Source organism: Mauremys mutica, chromosome 2 (assembly GCF_020497125.1).
Source record: "Mauremys mutica isolate MM-2020 ecotype Southern chromosome 2, ASM2049712v1, whole genome shotgun sequence".
NCBI classification, from domain to species: Eukaryota; Metazoa; Chordata; order Testudines; family Geoemydidae; genus Mauremys; species Mauremys mutica.
In genome coordinates this window covers 120,063,075-120,086,174 of record NC_059073.1, presented here as the reverse complement: position 1 = coordinate 120,086,174, position 23,100 = coordinate 120,063,075, and the positions used below count along the sequence as shown (strand labels likewise).

General features: G+C 42.6%; 1 protein-coding gene across 13 annotated transcripts in view; it reads left to right on the top strand.

Annotated features, from left to right (window-relative positions):
- The window catches only part of FARS2 (phenylalanyl-tRNA synthetase 2, mitochondrial), a 344,334-nt gene that overhangs the window by 240,460 nt on the left and 80,774 nt on the right, over positions 1–23,100 (top strand). The gene's annotated exons all lie outside the window — the stretch shown is intronic.

Here is a 23,100-nt window from a genome sequence, read left to right as displayed (position 1 = left end):
TGTTGCAGATAAAACTATTTTTGAGATCATCCTTCACACAGTTTAAACTACTGTATGCCCTTTCAAGGAGGGTAAGAGGTAAAATTTTATTAGCTGAAACCATTTTAAAAATTGGGTTTTAAAAATAATTTATTTTCAGTCTTTTTTGTTCTTGTAGGTTGATGGGGCTGTGAATCTAATTGTGCAATATTATCTCAGGGGTGAAGGGAAATTTCTGACCTAAACCTAGCTGATAATCAGTTTATGCCCTGCATCCTGCAGGCTTTTCCTACCACAGTCAGACATTTGACACCATTGTTCTCTTGAATTTGTTGTACATTGTATGCTGGATGGATCAAGTATTTTTCTGGCCTGGTAGTTATTGTGGTTCAACAGGTGAATAAGTTTTGGTTGGTTGTTGGCATTTTCTTTAAGCGGGCTTGGCATTGTATGAAACAGAATTTCATTTATGCAAAGAAACGGATGTGCCACTTGAATTTATGGAGTCATCTAAAATCTCTGCATTTCTAGTCCCTAAGCGTTCCTAACATTTAAGCGATGTCTCCTGCTGTGAACAGGATTTTCAATTAATACCTCTAAACTGAAAAGTCAAATGTCCAGGAGAACAATATAGGCTGTGATCAGATAATGAGTGCACCTCACCATAAAGAGAAATAGGATTATTAACTATGGAGATGGTGAAGAACAAGTTTGTTGCAGCCACACACAGCTTTTTCTTTTTATTGCCACTTGGGCAGCACTGTATTGTCAGTTATCACAAGACAATGCATAGACCTGAAAACTAGGCACACTGATGTTGATGAAAATACATTTTAATTGCCAGTCTTCATATCAATGTTGATACAATAAAAGAAGCATCAGAAAGTTGTTATGTAAAAATGGGAAAGACCTTCCAGAACTAGTCTAACTTCCTATATGCTAATTCTGTGTTTTTACTCTAGGTAAAATGTCTGTTCCATTGACAGTTTTTGTGTTGGTTGCCATCTTCTCAGGATACTGTGATTAAAAATGTGGTACTGCCTTTGTTGCTAACCATACTCTTTGGGCAAAATTCTGAACTCTCATCATGCAGCAGAGGGTGAGCTCAGGTCTCTACAGAGGTTGGGGGATGGAAGAGTCCTCTGTCCTGAGGCTGCAGTAGTCCCCTCACCCAGCATGTTCCCTCACTTCAGGCACCATGGCCTAGTCATGGCCCAGCTGTCCCTGTCCCAGGACCTCCCAGCCTATTGCCCAGCCTAGAACTCTTGCATGCTAGGGTGTAGGAGCTTTGATGGTGATGATCTCTGTAACATGTGAAGGCTGCAGGTTCCTGCATAGGGTGTCCCTTCCCCTCCCATGGGTGCTGCTCCCACCTTGTCCTGTTTAATTGGATCAGAGCCTTCCCCATCCTTTTTCTGCTTGTAAATTATCTGCAGCGCATTTAGATTTTTATGAATTTATTTGCAATTCAAAATTACTTGATTTATAGCTTATGTGAACATATTTGTCTATTCAATAGATTGCTTGCAAAACTATTCATTGTGAATATTGTTTTGCGTATTGAGCTATGACTAGTCCCCTCAGTCATATGTTATTGTTTCTGCTAACTGATTGAATGACTTACATATGCATAAAGAGCTTTCAAGATGGCTGTGCAAATACTTCATTAATACATATTTCTACAAGTATTTGTGACATTTTCCCTTTTCTCCAACATGCTGGTGAACAAAAATGTTTTCATGCAAATGTTTTCGAAATCAAAAGGGGTTGTGAATACTTAGAATTTTATGGAATGTTACAGAGTGGACAGCAGTTGGTAAACATTTCCAGATGTTCTGCAATAACAATGGTGCTGTCCACGTCCATAAATTCAGTACTTGTTGTATAAGATAATCTATCCAATATTTTTGAAATTTCATCAATAGTAAATCAGAAAGTGGTCCTGCTTTTATGGTCAAGACTTTGCTAATTTTGCAAAAGAAATGGGTTTTCAGGGAGGAAAAAAATGTTGTCCAAAAAGCAGGTAAATAGAGGAAAGATGTATGCCTCTCCTAAGGAAGCAAGATTGCTGCCATCCAAAAAATTCCAGTAAAAAGAGTATATGAAATTGCTGAGACATTAGTATAAGTAATGCATTCATGCAGAGATGATATTCCAGTGAAGATAATGAGAATGCACATGCCTGAAATAATAAAAGAAACACCAATCAATAATGCCCGAACTTCCAACAGAGACCACAAAGTGAAATAAAGTTGACAATATATATATATATAAAATAGAAAATGAGCTGTACTGTCTCATTTTAAAACCAGAAGACATGACATGGGTGAAACAAACAGTTTAGAACAAAAAAACCTCTCAATTTTATCCTGTATCATTATGGGTAACAATAAGGAAAGGTTAGGAGAACAATAGGTAGAAATTCTTCCTGTTTAAAAGAGATGCCTAAAAGGGATAGCTCAGTGGTTTGAGCATTGGCCTGCTAAACACAGGGTTGTGAGTTCAATCCTTGAGGGGGCCATTTAGGGATCTGGGTAGCGGCGTATTATCGCCTAGGCCAACAAGGCCTAGGCCTAGGCCGGCAAATTTGCTCGTGACACCTCTCCAACTCCATCCAATCCCCAGCCCACTTCTTTCCCAGGGCGCGCCGCGCTTCCCTCCTTCCACTTCCCTCCCAGGCTTGCTGCGCGAAAGCGCTGGGAGGGAGGGAGAAGTGAGTAGCGGTGTGCTTGGAGGAGGCAGAGCAGAGGTGAGCTGGGGCCCGCAGGTGCAGGGAGTAACCCGGGGGGCTGGGAACCGCTCCCCGCCCCAGCTCACCTCCGCTCCACCGCTGCCATCCCCCGAGCGCACCGCAACTCCCCCTCCCTCCCAGACTTACTGCGCGAAAGCACTGGGAGGGAGAAGTGCGTAGCGGTGTGATTGGAGGAAGCAGAGCAAAGATGACCTGGGGCCGGCGGGTGCGGGGAGTGACTCTTGGGGGGCGGGGGAGGTCTGGGAACCGCTCCCTCCCCCAGCTCACCATCACTCCACCTCCCCCATCCCCCGAGCGTGCCACAACTCCCCTTCTCCTCCCTCCCTCCCAGGCTTAGCAGAGGTGAACTGGGGGGAGAGGGTTGGCAATTTTTTGAGGGCCCAGGGGCACCAAATTTGTTAATCCGCCACTGGATCTGGGGCAAAATTGTATCTGGGGATTAGTCCTGCTTTGAGCAGGGGGTTGGACTAGATGACCTCCTGAGGTCCCTTCCAACCCTGGTATTCTATGATTCTGTTCTAAAACAGAAGTGACTGAATGCTGATCTTTAGAAAATGAGTTGAAGGCTGTACCAGCAATATGTTTTCTAGACTTAAAAGTTTTAAACTAGTGTTGCTAAATACGTTGGCTCCAATACAGTGTGGCAGTTTGGAAAGTGCACCAGCATAGCCACCTCTGGAGGATTGCATCTGAACAGGGAAGTCCTCCGATGACATATAGCCATTGTAGCAGCTCCTAGTACAAGTGATCTGTCTTAGGAGGAATGGGTATGGCCAGGACAGCCCATGATTGGTGGAACATCCTATTGGCCTGGCTGATGGCAGGAGTGGATAGGTGGAGAAGAGGCTGGTGGCAGGTTGTGGGCACAGGGGCAGAAGGATCTGTACCTCTAGAACACACTTCCCTTCAGAACCTAGAATTGAACCCAGAAGTCCAGAGTCTCTGTACTTCTCTGGTTAAAGCCACCTTTGCATGCACTTTCCTGCCTGAGCAACACATCTCAGCCCAGCCCCTTTGCATACTCCATAATGGTGCAGGACACCATGGAATCATGTGTTCTGAAAAGTTTGTTCAATCTCTTGTGGATAAATTTTTCCAGTACAGGATCTGGGCCCCAATTTTAAGTTTGACACAAAAATTCTCCCTGTGAGATTAGTAGGAAGGTACAGAGTGTAACAGGGTGACTTTCCCCTTTAAGGGCTAGAGGCCACAGAGCCAGCCTTCTCTAATTACTAAATAGACACACCTGAGCAGGGATCAGGTGATTCCCCTACAAGAGTCTGTTATATGGAGACTAGGTGGGTGAGGTAATATCTTTTATTGGACCAACTTCTGTTGGTGAGAGACAAGCTTTTGAGCTTATACCAAGCTCTTCTTCAGGTTCTGTTACGTGACAGAAATATATAAAACTGGAAACCAGAAATGAACTGTGTTCTCAGTGGTACTTAACAAAGTAAATTTTAATCAGAACAATTAAAAATACCCTGAAAAGGCAGTATGGCAGAGAATAAGCAGGAAAATTTATTTTGCTGCCTTTCACATGCAGTGTTAAAAAGTCGGCAAGGGAGTAGTGAAGGAAGGTTGTTCTTGTCTTTGAATGAATTTCTTGTGTACTTTCTGGAGACAGATGTACATTTGTAAATGTGTAAATCAGGGGTGGGCAAACTACGGCCCACAGGCCGCATCCAGCCTGTTGGACCTTTTAATCCAGCCCTTGAGCTTCCGCCGGGGAGCATGGTTGGGAGCTTTCCCTGGTCCGGTGCTCCAGCCAGGAGGCAGGGTCGGGGGCTTGCCTCGCTCTGCTCCACGCGGCTCCCAGAAGGAAGAGCAGCCAGGGGACTCTGCATGCTGCCCCCACCCCAAGTACCAGCTCTGCAGCTCCCATTGGCCGTGGTTCCCAGCCTATGGGAGTTGTGGGGGTGGTACCTGCGGATGGGGCAGTGTGCAGAGCGGTGTGGCCCCGCCTCTGGAGGGGGGACAGGCTGCTGTTTCAAGTAAACACCGCCCAGATCCTGCACCCCTGATTGCCCTCCAAACCCTTTGATACCAGACCTTAGCACTCTCTTGCACTCCAAACCCCTCATCCCCAGCCCCACCCCAGAGTCTGCACATCCAGCCGAAGCCCTCATCCCCCCTGTGCGCCCCAATCCCCTGCCCCAGCCAGCCCTCCATACAATTTCCATACCGAGATGTGGCCCTCAGGCCAAAAAATTTGCCCACCCCTGGTATAAATACTAAAATAGGAACTGCCACCATTTCAAAATGTCCTAGATATAGAATAATCAGATGGCCAGTATCTTGTCTGATCCCTTCTCCACCCCTCTTTGCCTGCCATATTAATTGATAAAGGGGGCAGATTTGTAGTGGGGTAGGGAGAAGTCAACAGATCCCATCTTCTACCACAGTCTGTCACTTTGCTCCCATTCCTCCTGATTAGATTGTATAAAAGCCAATGTATGGTACATCCCCTTATTTTCACTTTTCTTGCCATACTGTGCTTCCTTTCCCCTGCCTCCTCCCCCCACAAAAAATACAGATCAAGCAATGCATACAGAAATACTTTTAGAGCTTGGTTCTTTATCAGGGATGTATTTTTGTTGTGTTTTCATTTTGCTTCTGCAAGAGGTAAATTACAATGGAATAACACTGAAACCCTGTTTGCTGCTAGTATTACACAAATTTAAACACAATTAGTTCAGTCCCTGAACTCCTTGTTCTTCATCCTGAGTACATTACAGTTTGCTGAGGGATTCTCTGAGATTACCTTTAACTGCTGACCTGGCAGAGTCCCAGTTGTTTCTCTGCAAAGATCACCAGAAGAGCAGAGACTGCTTGACAAGAGCTATCAGAGGATAGAGGCCTCCTTTTAATGAGCTGTGTGCTTTAGTGCTCTGGAGCTTTTCATTTCTTTGGTCAAATAAACGGAAGACTAATATTTCTGCATTAAATTAATAATTTATATCAGGGTCTTTTGAAGACTATTGGCTGGCTTCTGGCCCTTTTCATCAACCCCGGTAATCGAGCAAGCCTCTGAAGATTACACAGTGGTTTGTAAAAGCCGGTGAAGGCCTCATTTCTCCTCTCCCCTTCCTCCCACACAAAATAGCACAACTTACTTTCTTCAGTGAATGAGAAGCTCTCCATGTTTCACTTTTGTCTCATAGCCCTCAAAATGACCCAAAAAAGAGCTAGTAATGAAGATTGTTCCTGGAGCACTCATCCATTGGCATTCCACTCTTGGCATGCATACGCCAAAGATCAGTGTCTTTTGGCTAGCAGTGTCCTTTCAGGTTGTGTTTGTGTCCTGGGCATCCTTACGCCCCTGTGACTGAGGCTGTAAAGAGAAGAGCAGGCCCAACTGTCACTCAGTTCCTTCTCACCACCCATGGCTGCAAAACCGAACTCCTCAGTGTCCGCATCTTCTGTTTTCCTTAGCTGTGAATAATTGTGTGTGTATTAGCATCAGTTAGGTAGTTTATCATTGGCAGGTAAACCGCCAGCCTTTTGGAAGTTGTACTTTTTGTATTTTTTCTTCTCTGATCAGAGAAGTTGAAGTCTCCTGGCTTTAAGTATTGCCCCTCTTGTGAGGCAGCAATTCCAGTAAAGGATACAAGCACACAAGGTGATTTTTCTGGTTAGAGGAAGTACGTAGCCCTGACAAATGTGCTGTAACTTAGGTGGACCTACCCCCAGTGAAGACAAGCCCTCAGTTTGCTTTGTTTTTTACATATGGGAATATCGTGGGTTTGAGAAATTTCAACTCTGACTCCAACACTATAGGGCAGGGATCGGCAAACTCTGGCACGCGGCTCACCAGGGTAAGCACCCTGGCGGGTTGGGCCAGTTTGTTTACCTGCTGCGTCCGCAGGTTCGGCCAACCGCAGCTCCCACTGGCTGCGATTTGCTGTCCCTGGCCAATGGGGGTGGCAGGAAGCCGCAGCCAGCACATCCCTCGGCCCGCGCCACTTCCTGCAGCCCCCATTGGCTGGGAGCTGTGATCGGCCGAACCTGCGGACACAGCAGGTAAACAAACTGGCCCAGCCCGCCAGGGTGCTTACCCTGGCGAGCCGCATGCCAGAGGTTGCCGACCCCTGCTATAGGGTATGCACTCTGCTTGCTGTAGAAAAGATTGCAAATTGGGAGGAAAGAGAAGAATGGTGGTAGAGAATAAAATCCATGTGTGGAGAAACAAAGTGAAACTGGTTCACAGAGGAGACAAGATTGAAATCTTTAGACTGTGAGGGTGAGAAGAGAAATCTAATTAAGTAATAAATAACTACAAGTAGGCATTATATATGTCATATACAGGTCACCCACTTTGTGCTAACCTAGAATGTTGGGTTCTATCTCAAATTTATAGAACAGATATCTCTTTAGCTAGAAAATCACTTTTTAAAAAAAAATTGAATTGTCCTTGTGTGGGAAGGGAAGCATGGATTTAAATTATAGGGACAATATGCACGAACTTCAAATAGATTTGGGAACCCCAAAATATGTGCAGTTAGTAAAACCTCAAACTAGTGAGGCTCATCCCTCTACTTCTATCAGTTCAGCTTTAAAACTCAGCCGTAAAAAATTCTCCCTGGGTTGAAATTGGCTTTACTTCAAAACCATCCCCAGCAATTTGGCTAGCAGTCAAAAGACCAAAAAAGCTGAAATATACAGTATCAATTATCCACCACTTTAAAACTGTCTAAAAGCATATTTACACAATAGATCATAATAGCTGTTGTAATAATCTACTGGATTAATATTCATTTTCACAATTGGTACATATAACTATAGTTCATATTTAGATGACAGACTATAGTGGCCCAGAAGGACACACTGAAGTCCACTGGGGACATTATCCAATAAAAAAAGGAAGCCTATGATAGTGTAGGTATTGTATGGATTTAAAAATACAGAAATAGAAATTGTCATACCAGAGTATACCAAGACACCATCTGGTACAATATCCTGTCTATAGAATAGACCTTAGTTCCGCTTAACACACAGCGCTTATATATGTTTATAGTGAAAATAAGAATGCATTTATTTATCAAAGAACAGAGATTCATGTGATAGCAAGTAGGATTAATGGAAACAGAGAGTTACATATAAAATAATATCATAACACATTCTAGAGCTTAAATTTAACAAACAAGATGCCCTCTTTTCTCAAAAGGTGCTGCCTACTACCCAAAATTCTTCTTGCAGCATTTTTCAACCAGGATGGCTGACATCCTCCTTTCATGAGACCAAACCTGCTGGCAGCTTGTCTCCCGCAGATGAAGGATGCCAGGGCGTCTTTCTGCACCCATAGATATATTATACCTTTACCTGAAAACAGGGGTTCCTCCTCTGCTGTTCACCTCTTCCTGTTTATTTCTTCTCTTGAAGTCCCCACAATCTCTTCATTGGCATTTGACTGAGTACACAAATAGACTTCTATTGTAAGAGACACAGTGTTAAACCAGGTAGGTAAGAGTCTCCCACCTCTGGCCTTGTGGAAATGGTCTTAAGGCATATTACCTCTGGATGACCAACCTTTAACTACAAGACCCTAAAGACATACTTAAGGAGATGTATAGGAAATTATCATCTGCACATACATTTTGCAAAGATTGTGATGCCCAACGTGACACAGGCTTTCAGTAAAAATCTTACATGACATTCTTTAATGAGTTACAATGTAAATACCAGGCCCAGGGGATCTCTTGTAACCCTTATGCCCTCTGCCAGTGACACACCAAGAGATTCTTGGGTCACAGCATTACCTTGCACTTGGCAATGCTGAACTGAATCTGACCATTACTATGTTTTGTGAGGTCCTGGAGTACTTTAATCCTCCCTAGTTTTGAAAACCCTAACTAATTTTGAACCATCTCACTATTCATCCCTACTACTAAGTGCTACCTCTGATAGTTTTCTGAGTAGATCTGGGACTAGAAGTACAGACTTGCTGTGTGGAACTTTGGACAAGTCACTTAACGTCTCTTTTTTTCCCTATCTGCAAAATGAGTATGATAATATCTTAATTAATGTTTGTAACGTGCTTTAAGATACTCACTTGAAATGGTGTTAAGTAAATGCAAAGAATTAGGTTGATAAGTTAGTCTTTATATAGCCTCTATTTGGTATTTGCTTAGAAAAAAGTAATTTTTCATCACATCAGTACACTAAAAGAAAAGGTATAAAATGGACATCTGTTTTTTCTCTCTACATTTACTTCCAGCTTACGCTGGTTGTATAGTTTTAAACCGCTTTTTTAATTGTATTTCATTTATTTATTTTTTTGGTGAGCTGTAGTCTTTCTATTCAGGTTTTTGGTATAAAAGTATAAATACACAATTTTCCTTCACCCTCAAAATGACTGAAAATGTACTTTAGCTGTTATGCTTAATGTAAATAATAGAAAGTTACTAACATGGATCAATTGCAAATGGCTAACACAGACAGTAATGTTAACATTAACATACTGTATAGAGTTACCTACATTTTAGAGGAGTTTTGATCTTTAGAGGAGTTTTGATCCAAATGCAAGCTTTGCAGCTCAGGCCCATCTCTGTAACATACAGCTCCTAAAGGGTGGTCAGTGCCCTGAATCCCATTAGCCATCTGGAGATGAGGGTGATCAGAACCTTACAGGACTTGGTAATCATTTTCGTAGACTGGTAACTTTAAACAATTGATTGTTAGTATAGAATATCCACCAAGTACAAAACAAACAAGTTGAAAACATTGTGATCTCTTCCAGGAATGCTGACATTTGTTTGTTCTGAAATTACGAAAACATGTTTCCTTGGTCTAAATGTTAACATTTTCCAGCATAGAGATAATTAACCTTTCAGCTGTTTATTGCAGTGAATCGACTTTTTAAAAATCCTTCCTAGCCATAGAGAGTTTTTTTCTTACAAAAATTAGTTCTGGAGCCATCAGAGATGAAGGGCAGAATTAATTATTTAGTGCTAGATTCATCCCTTTTCTGTGAAGTTACAGTAAGGGGTGAAGAGGGGCATCGGGACTTTCTCCCCTTCCCTCCCATATAAATAGCATTATAGGGTCTATTCCTAGCCTCAAGACCGTCTAAGAAGTGCCTGGCTACCATGTCAGCTGGCACTTCACAGCTCCAAGGGAGCGTGGTCTGCAGGTAAGACCAGAAGCCCAGAACTCCAGCTGGCAATTACATATACAGTAGGTCGTAATTCAGGGCAACTGCACCTGTATTTTCCTTTAGTGATTCAGCAAGGGCACACAGTCACAGGCTTCCAGTTCCCTAGCCATTGCCTTTCTTGGGTGGAGACTTGTCTCTCTCCCTTCTGGCCGGGTATCACCATGCTAAACAGCTTCCTGTCTTCGCTGTTTTATTCCTAGACACAGACAGACTGCCTAAGCAGACCTGCTTGCTTTATCTTCAGAGACTAATAGCAGCGTCATTGTCCATAGTTAAGCTACCACACCATTCTTCTAAGCAAGTATATTTGATTATTAACGTAAAAGGACTACAGAGAAAATGTATTAAAATATGCTTTGCTCAGAACAAGAACACTCATGAGAAGTTTAGTCCATCATTTACACAGTTCAGAGGTCTTTGAACTGGAGTTCTCAGGAGTGGGTAATCGGTATACAATTGGTTTCTCTTCCCAGGGCGTAGCTTCAAAAGGACGAATTTGAAGTGGGTCATTTGTATTCTCCTAAATATTCCTAGGAATGCACAATACACATGCACTGTCCCCAAAGGTCCTGAAAAGTTCCTAATAAGAGATTGCATGACTTCTGTCTCTCTGCTAAAGAAGCTCTATAGAATCGCACAATAGTACACATTTTCAATATTAAAGGTATTAAATGTAATTCAATAAGGTTTAACTTAACTCCATAACGTTTGCCCAGGATATTGTCATATCTGTCACACTGTGATAAACGGTATGCAGGAACAAAGGACTGCTGTGCTCCTCGTGAAAGGTTTACTTGGTAATGTACTGTGGCTCTCTGACTGGAATCATTGTTCCTTGCATGAGTAGAATTATTTTTGTGACAGAGAAGTATCTGACACCAGTACTACCACCTCATTCCTGCCTCGCCATGCAGCTCCCATAGGGAAGGGTAGAATTTTTCTCAATATATACTTAAGAGGAACTTGAGACCTTTGGGGTTTAAAGTAGGTGTTGCTGATAAGTATCTGAGCCACTTCACAGAGCTAAATTAATATAAGGAAAAACAAATGCATTATGCATTAAACAGGAGACTTAATTTAAGGGCAGAATGGAAGCTGTACAGAGCAGCTGATCCTGCTAACTTTGAAAAATAAAAAAGTTATGGACAAAGATCTGAAACGGGACAGAAAAATATTTCCTCACTCCTCCCATTCTCTGTGGCATGTAATGAGTTTCCATCTTTATGGCTTTGGATATAACACTATCAAGGGGTGTTGTCTCACTGAATCTGCTTACAAAGGCTTTTGCTAGTTTATTTTTTCACAAATGTATTCATATCCACTATAATGCTTCTCAGACTCCCATAACGCCTACAGTTGTGTGCTGTGGGAGACAGCTCTTGGGGGAGATTCTGTAGCGCACTAGATCTCAGCCTGTGGGCCACAAAGGGAGCCACTCACCTGCAACTGTCTGGAGGCTGGAGCCTTCTTCTATCCCTTGTGTCCTGTTGTAGCTGATTTGTTTAGCCACTTTTCACCAGCCCATTGCATGCTCAAAGTATCCCATGAGTCACAGTACTAATTCCTGTGAAGTGCTTTGGGAACTCTTGCAAAGGTTTCTGGGATGTGTCTGAGGATTGATTGTTAAGGACTGACTTCCGGATAACATAGTGGAAAAAAAGGTGAAACTCTTCAGCGGTAGCTTCTTATAAAGGTTCAGTGTGATTCTGGCTATCCCTTTTCTATATAACAGAGCAATAGTCTGCATTTGCCTGAATAAATGAGTCCACATGTTCTTCCATGTGGCTTAAGGTTTCCTCTGTTCTTGTTACCCATGAAGGGTGATTACATTTTTAATGGAATATCACTGGTGATATATCACACTTCAGGTGTTTTGTTTTTTTTCCCCTAATGGAATCCTGTGGTTTCCTCTTTATCTTTTTTCCTTTCTTCTGTACCAGTCTTCCCACAAGTTATCATGTCTTAGCCCCCAGCCTCCAACCAAAGAAGAATGATGGGACTCCTACTGAAGCCTGTTAACACTAACTTTTTTCTAATAGTGAAAAATGTTGTTTGTTGTGTACTCTCAGAAGAGCCCTGGATTGCATAACAGAACATAGCCTGACCCAAAATGGATCTGAATACAGTGGTCTGAAGGAAACCGCAGACTTTGATGGCAAGCCATTAAGAATTGTTATTTGTATGCTGTCTGTCAGAATGTTGAGAGTGGGAGGAGAGATTTGTGTCTTTCTTTCCTGATTGGTTGATTATATATTGCCTTTCCCATCAGTCAGTCTGCAAGGAAATTGGCGTCAGAGGTCTAGAGTAATTCTGCACTGTTTCTCATGTTGGATTTTTCAAACTGGGGCTGGATTCTAAAAGCTGAATGATCAAAAAATGTAAAATCTGCAAATGCAGCTGATAACAGGGAAAGGAGGTACAGTCCTGAGTAACATTTTTTCCTTTTATAAATGTTGCATTTAAAACATGAGCCAATATTTTCAAGCATGACAAATGATTTTTGGGGGCAGGGCAACTTGACATGTTAAAGGAATCTGAGTCTCAGGGTACATCCATACTACCCGCCCGGATTGGCAGGTAGCAATCGACTTCTCGGAGTTCGATATATCGCGTCTCACCTAGACGCGATATATCGAACTTCGAACGCGAACGGCGGTGGCGGAGTCGACGGGGGAGCCGCGGTCGTCGATCCCGCGCCGTGAGGACGGGTAAGTAGTTCAAACTAAGGTAGTTCGACTTCAGCTACGCTATTTGCGTAGCTGAAGTTGCGTACCTTAGTTCGACCCCCGCCCCCTAGTGTAAACCAGGCCTTAGAAGTGTGATGCTCCACTCCTGTGAAAATTAGGCCCTTTTCAGGTGTCTCAACTTGAGTAGTGAAAACTGAAGGCACCAAAGATCACTCATCACTTTTGCAAATCTTGGCCAAAATTTATTAAAAAAATCAGGGATATCTGATGATTATTATAAGAACAATAATTTACATATGTTATTTTTACTCTATAATTTAGATGTAGGTGTTTATCTCTATAATCATGCCTTTCATCCAAAAGCACCTCAAAGTGCCTTGCAAATGCAACAAATATCTATACTACATACACGGATACCTGCATCCATCACTAAACTTAGACCCTTCTGGGATGCAATATGCTAGCTACTTAACGCATAGAAGAAGAAATTACAGATAGGATTTTAGGTAGGTTATTAGCCCAAAGGCTAATTTACCAAACTAGAATTTTTCCAGAAGCTTCTGCTTTTCCAGCACAGAGTTTGTTGAGAATCTTAGTTTTATTCCAAGTTCTGCATGTGACTGGCTGTGTAACCTTACATAAATATTAAGACTTTCTGTTTGTAAAATGTAGCTGATGATAGTGCTGTAAATCACTTTGAAATCTCAGATGAACAGTCCTGTAATAGTAGCTTTATGTGAAGACTCATATGGGATTTAATATCTATTGATAGCATTTGTATTTATAATATGATTTCAGTAGTTTGATGTAACCATATTAAATTTTTTTCAGATCATTGTAATCTCCCCTCTTCCGTTAATTATTTTTAAAAACAAAAGAAATAATTGCCACAGGATGTTTCATTAATACATACGCTCAGGACCTTGGTATTGTCTTATCTGAGACTGCATTTCCTGCAGCACAGAGCCCTTAGTGTTAGCCCAGGGCATTGGTTCAGTACTAACTCAAAAGGTAGAGTACAGTACAAACTCTTAAACCATCAGCAGTACTTCCTGGAGCATCCTGGTTTGTTCCTTTGATGTTAGCCATTCAAGTACTGATTAGGCTTCACCTTGCCTGGCTGTGGGAGCACAGCCCACTTGACAGGCTTCAAGTTATCAGTATTTTAAAGCTAATGAAAATATATATAAAAATCTTCTCTTTGGTGGTGGTATTTAGATAAGAGCTCCTTATAGGTGGCTCGGGTGGCAGCTCCTATCTTTAAGGTTGCCCAACACTTCCCATTATAAGACCATGTTTTCAGTTGCTTAGAACTTTGCCAAACTTTAATTGTGCAAGCTAAGATTTTCTATGCTGGATGTCTGCTATGGGCAGATTTAAGTTTCAACTAAAATGGCGCAGCCATTTCTCACAATGAGCTTAGGGAAAGATACATTTTGCCCATGTTAAAAAATAAATTTCTGGGAATCATTTCACTGAGAAGCTCTAGTTCCTCCATGCTTTCGAGCAAGGACTTAAAATTTGGCAGGAGGTTACTCTGGGGTTGGGGCAGTGGTGAGCTGGAGCCAGTTCCCACCGGTTCGCAAGAACTGGTTGTTAAAATTAGATGCTGGTGTAGAACCGGCTGTTAAAGGGCCGAGCGGGTGGGCAAAGAACTCCGGTGTGTTGTTTCCCCTGCCCCCCGCGCGCGCAGAGTGCTGTGTAGTGGAGACGTGTGTATAGTGTGTGCAGACAGAGTTGTGTGTTGCGGGGCGGCTGTGTAGCAGGGGAGTTGTGCGGCTGGGAGAAGGTCTGCACAGTGGTGGGTGTGAGGGCTGGGGGTTGTGCGCTGGGGAGGGATGTATAATGCTTGGGGTTGTGCAGTTCAGGTCACTTATGGTGTGTATGGGAGGAGGGCTGTGTACAGTGTGTTGTGGTTGTGCTGCTGGGGGTGCTGTATGCTCTGCTGGGCCTGCACAGGGTTCTTGCAGCACAACAGATTCTTTGTTGAGTGTGGTATAGATGGGGGCTGTTGTGCAGTGAAGGGGTTGTGTAGCTGTCGTGCCTTGGGTTGGCTTCCTAGGGCTCCTGGCAGCCAGCAGCTTGTTTGCTGAGCTGTAATTTATAAACATCCAAAGGGGACTCAGACTTTCCACTGACTCTGGAATTTGCTGCAGCTCCTGGAAGAACCTGTGTGATGAGGGCAGGAGGGAAGGGTGGACCCAGGACAGGGTGTGTGGGGAAGGGGGAGCTCCTTTTATCCTCCAGGGAAGAGTCAGCCCCCAGTTCTGCCTCTGGGTGGGTTCAGACCTCTCCTGCAGCAGCAAGCGGTGGCTATTGAGGCAGGGTCCACGCCCCCTGGGTAAGCCAAATGGAGCAGCCTATGCCCCTGTAGCACTTGGCAGTGCTGTGCCCTGCAGCTGTCTGGGGCTGGCTAGCAGCAACTAGCTATGGAGTTTGCAGATGGTTGCAGCTGTCCAAGTATCTGCACATTCCGTCTAGGTCACTTTCTGCAAACAAGCTGCCTGTTGCAGTTCTCAGAGCCCCAAGCAGACCCCAAAGAACCCGCCCTAGCCACCCAAGGGCTGCACTGGCATCCCCCATGCCTGCTGCACCCTGGGCATCCCCCCTCCATGGCTCTGGTACCCGTGGGGGCACTGGGACCTGCAGGGGGCAGAGCGGGAGGGGGGAGAGAGAAGTGGGGGGAGATGGGAAGAAAGCTATGGAGAAAGGTACAAAAAATACATACTGTGGAACATCCCTTAAATCAGAACGTTTTATAGGGAACCGGTTGTTAAGATTATGGCAGCTCATCACTAGGTTGGGGGTGTGCCTTTTGCCCATGCAGTCTCTGGCCTCTCTGAGTTCTACAAGAAGACTGTCACTTGTAATTGTTTTTTGGGATTTAGACCTTGGTCTACTGGGAACTGGATGAGACCATCAAACTAATTTCTCATAGACTATTAGATAACAATTTTAGTCACTACGACAGCGGGCTGCATTTGGACTGGTAACTTAGACAGCAGTGAAAGGCTCTATATCCCATTACTAATCTCCTGAGCAATTCAGCCCCATTCAAAAGCTGCAAAGCATTGGGTTGTTGGGGGCTAGCTGGGCTTTCCAGGGCTTCTGGAAACCTCAGGTTAAAATTCTGTCACAAAGCTGAAGAATTGGTTTGGGATAATTTTCTTATCACGCTATCAATGTGGGCTTTTATACAGCATCCATCACAATTGTAAGTTGTATTGGAGTTCATACATATCCATCCCACCCCAGATACTGCTAATTCATGCCTCCCAGAGATGGTATATTTTGGGGACTCATAAATAACTTCTAACAAACATAATTTGCCATTAGAAAATGCATTATCAATATTCTTGTGTTACATTCAACATATAAACAGTTCTACTTTCATCTCACCTATTTTATCTTATCTCTAATACCCAATTCATTATCATATAACAGTTTGAAGTACTTACAGATCTAAACTAGATATACCTTACTATTGTTTTATTATTGTTTGTTTGTTTTGTTTTTGTTGGGATTCTAATTACAAGATATAATATCAGTGTTAACATATACAGTGAAATCAGATGTACTTAACTAGTTAATTCTGTTAGTTGAGAGGATGCTGATATATATAGCACACTATAGCCGTTTATTATTACTGTATTATTATTTAATTTTATTATTATACATAAAAAGAAGCACATTTAGGAAAGAAGCATAACAAGAATAAGGTTGAATGCTCAGACTATATATGAAAACAAACAAAAGTGAGTACAGCCAAATCAGTAAAGTTGTTCCAAGTTTGAAGGGTATATGCTAAAAGCCATCCAGTAGTCTCTGCTGATCAGAGGATCAAATGGATGAACTGTTATTAAACAATTCAGAAGAAACATATGTTTGATGACCCAACTGTATTAGCATAGTTTACTTACAGCAGAGTGCAGTAGCATTTTAGGAATATGCTGGAACTTCCTTATTCAACAATTTTAAGAACTACTTTGTTGAAGCACAATCATAGGGGGAAATTATCAGGTGAGCTAAGATGCTGTGCCATTTAAGCTGTGCCCTAGAGATTTTAATTAAAAAATAAAAGCACACATTACCTGTCACTCTTGTTGAGCCACCATTCTAGTATATTCATTTGTCTCAACAGTTTCCTCCAATTCTCAACATATCCATGATTTTTCATGACATTTGAAATTGATCGTCACCAGTTGGGCTTCTTCCTATTAATAAAGAGTTTGGGAACTTCCACCCTGGATTAAGTGCAGTATTTAATATCTTTGTTGTTGTTAACTTCCTTTGGACAAAAGAATAAAGAAATTTCAGTCTGATTTATTCTCCTGCTATAACCTTCCTACAAGATGTTAGATTGTCAGATTTCTTATTCTGCACCTGTGCCACTTGTCCCCACACACACTCCTGTAGGTCTGTATTAAACTAATCAGTGCCAGCGTTCTATATCCTGACAGGAGAACTTTGAGCAAATGTGAGAAATAAGATTCTCTTCCAATCATTTTTTTCTTTAGACAAACAGGTTGTGACCTGCTTTTCCACTGCCTTCCCCTAGTCTTACACTGGTGTAACTCCTATGGATATACATGGCGTAAAGCTGGATAACAGCGGTGGCTCAGGCCCTCAGTCTTTACCATCTTTCCTGTTGATGGACATTTTCATCTAGTCATATTGCCATTCAGATCCTTGTTTTCCACTTCCCCTCAAATCCACTATGACAATACAACTGTAGGAGCAACTCTCTTAAAGAAGTTATATCTCCCTTCACTTCGCCTGCATTGTTGAGAAAGCTTTCAGGATGCTTTGTCCTTAGCAATTCCAGACAATGACTTAACACTCTCTCCATACATCTCTGGACACAATTCCAAAATTAAGGACTGTGTAGCCATGCAGTATTCTGGAGAGTTTGTCCAAACTCTCAAATCTTTCCAGTACCTTTGTGGATATTGCATATCAAAATGTTCAGCTTTGTGTTTGTGATGATGAGATATGAAATAATTATAACTTTTCTTTGTGCTGTTGTGTGCATGTATTATTGAGCTGTCCAAAGCATTTCATAAGTGTTGTAGGTAAAGTGATACACAAAATAAAGTTGTGTTTTACTTACTGATACTACCATGTCAGTTAAATTAAGGTGTTACGACAATGATTGTAGTTGTCTAAAGGCCCATCCTGCATTCGGTGGCACCCAAACCTCCTGTTGATTTCAGTGGAATTTGTGTGTAGGAAATGCAGGATCAAGCACCAAGAACTTCATCCAAAGGCCATTGAAATCAGTAGGAGTCTTTCCATTGACTTCAATAAGTTTTGGATTATATCCTAAATATTTTCTTTCCGCCTAAAACCTAATCTGTCTGCACTAATTCAGTCATTTCTCTTGTGGCATCCTGGCCTTCCTTGCTACCACACTAAGAAATAGAATAGTCATGAAAATACATTTGTTAGTCAAGAGGGGCGCACTGCTATTTGCTCAGTAGTATAAAGTAGTAGTACTTATGAATAATTGCATTACAGTAGCTTCTGGTCTCAGCCATTAGGTTTTACACATAATGAGGAACTACAAATGAAATGTAGGTGCTGTAGTATGTATCTGCCCTTTACTTAGCCACCAATTCCATTCTTTTCATGCCTTGCGAAAGTAGCTTCTTCAGTATGAAAGCCTAAGAGTCCAAATTTCTATGACCTCACAGAAATGAAAGGCAGATTCATTATCGTTTTTTTGCACTTGCTTCACTACGCAGATTGCCTGATCAAGTACGGAGTATGAAATGGCACATTAAACTTTCTAGATTTACCCTCAGATATGGCAATTCATCTAGTGTTTATTATGATTTTATATCCAGCAGTATACTGCAAGAATACAATATTTTGGAGGGAGTGAAGCATCGTTGTAGGCTTTGGTGCTGCCAAACTAGACTTGCATGTTTATTGACTTTATACTAAGTTTTTGTGAGCTCTCTTTTTGTATGGCTAACAGATTTCTTGCCTGGTGTTACTTGGAGTGTTATTTGCAAGTCACTGACTGCTTTAGGCATTGGTATGGTTGGCATCATTTTCCTCTTCAGAAACTCTAATGCCCTCCTTTCGAACTCTGCTGTCTTCAGAAAATCTTGTTCTCAAAAAGAGTAAATTTGCAGATTTGTAATGCAGTGCGCTCCATAAGCTTGACCACACATACCAGCACTAGGACATGAAAAACATGCACTGTTCTTGCTTTTGTTATTGCCTGCAGTATTTTCCTGGATGCTCAAAAAATAACAAGATTAAAATGTTTATATGTATTAAAAGATGAAATGGAAGAATGAAAAACAAACACCCAAAAAATCCCAAAAAGAACAAGGAGTTTGGGATAGTTGAAGCATTAGGAAGATTGGAAGTGAAATAACAGTGAGTTTGTCACAGTGGCTGTAAAAATTTGATTTTTTTTTTTGGTCAAATCTAGGTTGCTCAGAAAATCCAGCACACTCCTTTCAGCGTAATAATGAACCTAACCCTGACATTTGGCATCCTTAGGCGTAAGTGCTGGCTGAAAAGCTATAACAGAAACATAGGAATTGCTATACCAGTCAGATCAGTGGTCCATCTACTCCAGTGTCATGTATCCAACATTGGCTAATACCTGATGCTTCAGACGAAGATGCAAGAAACTCCATAATGGACAATTATTAAATAATCTACCTGTAGCAGAATTTCTTCCTAATCCCCATCAGTTAGTAATTGGTTTATGTCCTGAATCATGAGGGTTTATTCCATGCATACTTTTTTAAATCTAATGTAACTGTGTGGATGTTCTCATTATCGATATCTAATCATGTTTGAATCTTCCTAAGCTCTTGGCATCGACAATGTTTTGTGGCAATGAGTCCCACCGGTTATTTATCTGTTGTGTAAAAATGTATTTCCTTTTTATTGGCTCTTTCCATTTCATTGCATTTTGCTTTGTGTTATGAGAGTGTGAGCTCTCAACTTATTTTCTCTGTACGATTCATTACTTATATAACTCTATCGTGCCCCCTCCTTATTTATCTCCTTTCTAAACCAAATAAACCTAATCTCATCAATCTCTCCTCATGCAGAAAGTGTTTTCATGACTAATATTTTTGTTGCCCTTCTCTGGACCCCTTGTTTTCTGTTACATTTTTAGATATGGTGACCAGAATTAAGCTCTATGTTCAGGATGAGGACATACCATTGATTTTTATACAGGCATTACAATATTTTCAGTGTTATTTTCTAGCCTATTCTTAGAGAACATCCTAACATTTTGTTTGAGGTTGGTTTGTTGGTTTTTTTGGACCACTTCCATATTTAGCAGATTTTTTTTTCATTGTGCTGTTCATGATGTCCAGGTCTCTCTTTCCTGCACACTTTTCATCTGCAAATTTTGCCACCTCACTGTTTACTCCATATTCCAAATCACTAGTGGAACTGGTAGCAATTCCCGTCTTTATATTGTGTAACATTTTCCATTATAAATTCTAGTGATTTTTTTGAGAAGGTCTGACACCTCTACCATTTGCAGCAGGCCTTTGAAGTTCAGCACGGGAAAGCCCTTAGGTTAGAGAAGTGCCTTTGTTGCCTGTCCCCTGATTTTCCATTCAGATTTTGCTGAGATTATATAAACTGTTAAATTTCCATTTTCCTTTTCACTTGCATTCCTTGGGAAAATTTTGGGAGCATGAACATTCTAAGGCCAGTCCAGTGCCACAACAGCAGACGACAATGACATTTCACTGGGAACACACCTAGGAGCTGCCATAGCAGATGTAGTAGAGGCTTTGGGGAGAGAAAGCCAGGCTTTCTCCCAACCCATCCCCTGGGCCCAGCACATGGCCCTAGGACCCCCATCTTTGTGATGATAACTTTCTTCTGCTATCAGTTAGGTCATGTACTACAAGCAGTAGAGGCATCTGCTGATGATGCATGAGCAGAGGTCATTACGGTTGTACATAACCAAATTGGTTTTTACCTTTTTCTGTAAAACAAGCAAACAAATAATGAGGAAATGATATGCATTGTGATAGTTTTAAATGACATGAGCCCCAGGAAATTACAGGCCCCCTGCCCCTGCTCAGGACAGATGCACTAGTGCAGTGGTTTTCAAACTTTTTTTCTGGTGACCCAGTTGAAGAAAATTGTTGATGCCTATGACTCAATGGAGCTGGGGATCAGAGGTTTGGGGTGCAGGGGTGAGGGCTGCGGGGTGGGGCGAGGAATGAGGGATTAAGGGTGTGGGAGGGGGCTCAGGGCTGGGGCAGGGGATTGGGGTGTGGGAGGGGGTTGGCTCTAGGCTGAGGGTGCAAGCTCTGGGATGGGACCAGGGATGAGGGGTTTGGGTCTGGGTTTGGGGGGGTCAGGGCTGGGGCACAGGGTTGGGGTGTGGGCTTACCTTGGGCAGCTCCTGGTCAGCAGCGCAGCAGGGGTTCTAAGGAAGGCTTCTTGCCTCTCCTGGCACCGCGGACCGCACTGCGCCCTGGAAGCGGCCAGCAGCAGGTCCAGCTCCAAGGCAGAGGCGGGCAAGCAGCTCTGTGCGGTTCTCACCCACAGGCACTGCCCCCCCCCACAGCTCCCATTGGCTGGTTCCCAGATAGGATTGCGGAGCTGGTGCTCGGGGCGGAGGTAGCACGTGGAACCCCATGTCCCCCCTACCTAGGAGCAGCACCTGCTGCTGGCTGCTTCCGGGGTGCAGCATGGTGTTGGAACAGATAGGGACTAGCCTGCCTTAGTCAGGCAGCACCGCCAATGGGACTTTTAACGGTGGCTCTGGCAGTGCTGACCAGAGCCACCACGACCCAGTGCCTTACATTCTGCGACCCCCAGTTTGAAAACCAAAGCACTAGGGGATAGAAGTAAGGTTGCAAGTGTAAAATGGCATTTCCTAGCTTTTGAGTGTTTAACTTTGCAACCTAAATGTTCTTTCAATGTCAATTTTAAAAAAAAAGTTAATAAATATATTAAGAAATTCCAGTTCTGGTACTGATCCTTTGGGTACCTATGGCCATGTTGAAAACTGACCTCTTATTCTCTGAAGTCTTTTAGCCAGTTTCTAACTCATTACAATAGTTTATTCAGATTACAATCACATTCAAAATCTGTTGCTGGCCATGCAAATTCCTGGAATCACTGGTAGAAGCATATTTAGGAGGATTAAAAAAAAAAAGCCATACTTCCCCCTGGAAAACCCTCTTGTCCTTTTTTTAAGTCTTGGCTTCAGCTGCTTCTTCTGTCTAGCCCCTCATCCCTTTCTTGGTTTTCATTTTCAATTATTTTTGTTTATGTTGAACTGCTGCCTGCTCAGCTGCAGCAGAGCTTGGTCTTGGCAGCCAGCCTTATGTTTTACAATTCTACAGCTTCTGCTGCTTAGAGCATGTTGAAAACTGCTTTGAAATAAATCCATGTTGGACTGAAAGCAGCATCTTTGTTGTTACCCCCTCAGAATAATTTGGTGCTATAATTGAGATTCGTATTTGAAGTAAATAAACATGATTTCTGATATATAGGCAGACAGAGATACATAGTTCGGAGAAGTATAAACACGCATGCACAGCTTTGCTCCTCTGGACTGTAAAGATTTTTTGAAGCATGCATGGGTGTTTTGGTGTGGAGGAGCACTGGATAAAGTGCACAGAGGCTGCACAGCAGCAGGAGCAGACTTTCTCCCAGGAAGCAAAGCACCCTAGTAGCTCTGCCCTTGACATGGGTATGCTGTGTTCTCTCTCCCAGTGTGCTGGCTGGGCAGAAGAGGGGTGGAGCCACGGCTCCAAATTCACCTTGTCCCCTTTTGATAACTAGCACCAGCAGTGGCAAAAATAGGAAGCTGTGGCTCTACTCCCCAACTGCAGTGTTGCCTGCACTTGCATGGGATCCCATCTTGCACTCCTGTGCTGAGCAGGGCACAATCTAGCCCTTAATTTGTATACATTAGTCAGAGGGATTTTGTGCTAGCGCTTTGGAATAAGGGCACCTCTCCTGCAGGTGGCTTAGCTGTTTTTTCCCCCCCCGCTCTTCTATTTGACATTAGCTGTTTGACCTTTAAAAAATGTATCTCTAAAACCTGATTGCATTAAAAGCAATTGCTGCAGAGACACAATGAGTGTTTAAATCTACTTTGCAGTCCTTTAATTGAGAAACAATGAGGACACAGTGACTTGAGATTGTTTGTTTTTTTCAAGCCAAGAGCATATTGTTCATTGTGGTCTATTGTGTTTGATAATGGTTCCCAATGTCTGTCTGAATTCAATCAGGAGGCAGCCTGTGGTAAAGGTAGAAAGGCAAGAGGATGAAAAGAAGGTGGCGGAGGAGGGGGTGACTAGAAACACAGCTGATTTGCAGTTAGCAGTTTCCTGTATTCTGGCTGTCCAACCTGTCTAGTGGGTACAGAGGCAAAGAGAAATGTTGTTTATGAGAACACTGAGGATGTCTTCAAAAAGCCATCAGGGTAGAGATGTCCGTGGTGCAGGCAAGGAGGAGCAAGTCATGCCCCATAGGCTTCTGTGGAAAGATTAATTTAGTGCAGCTTGATG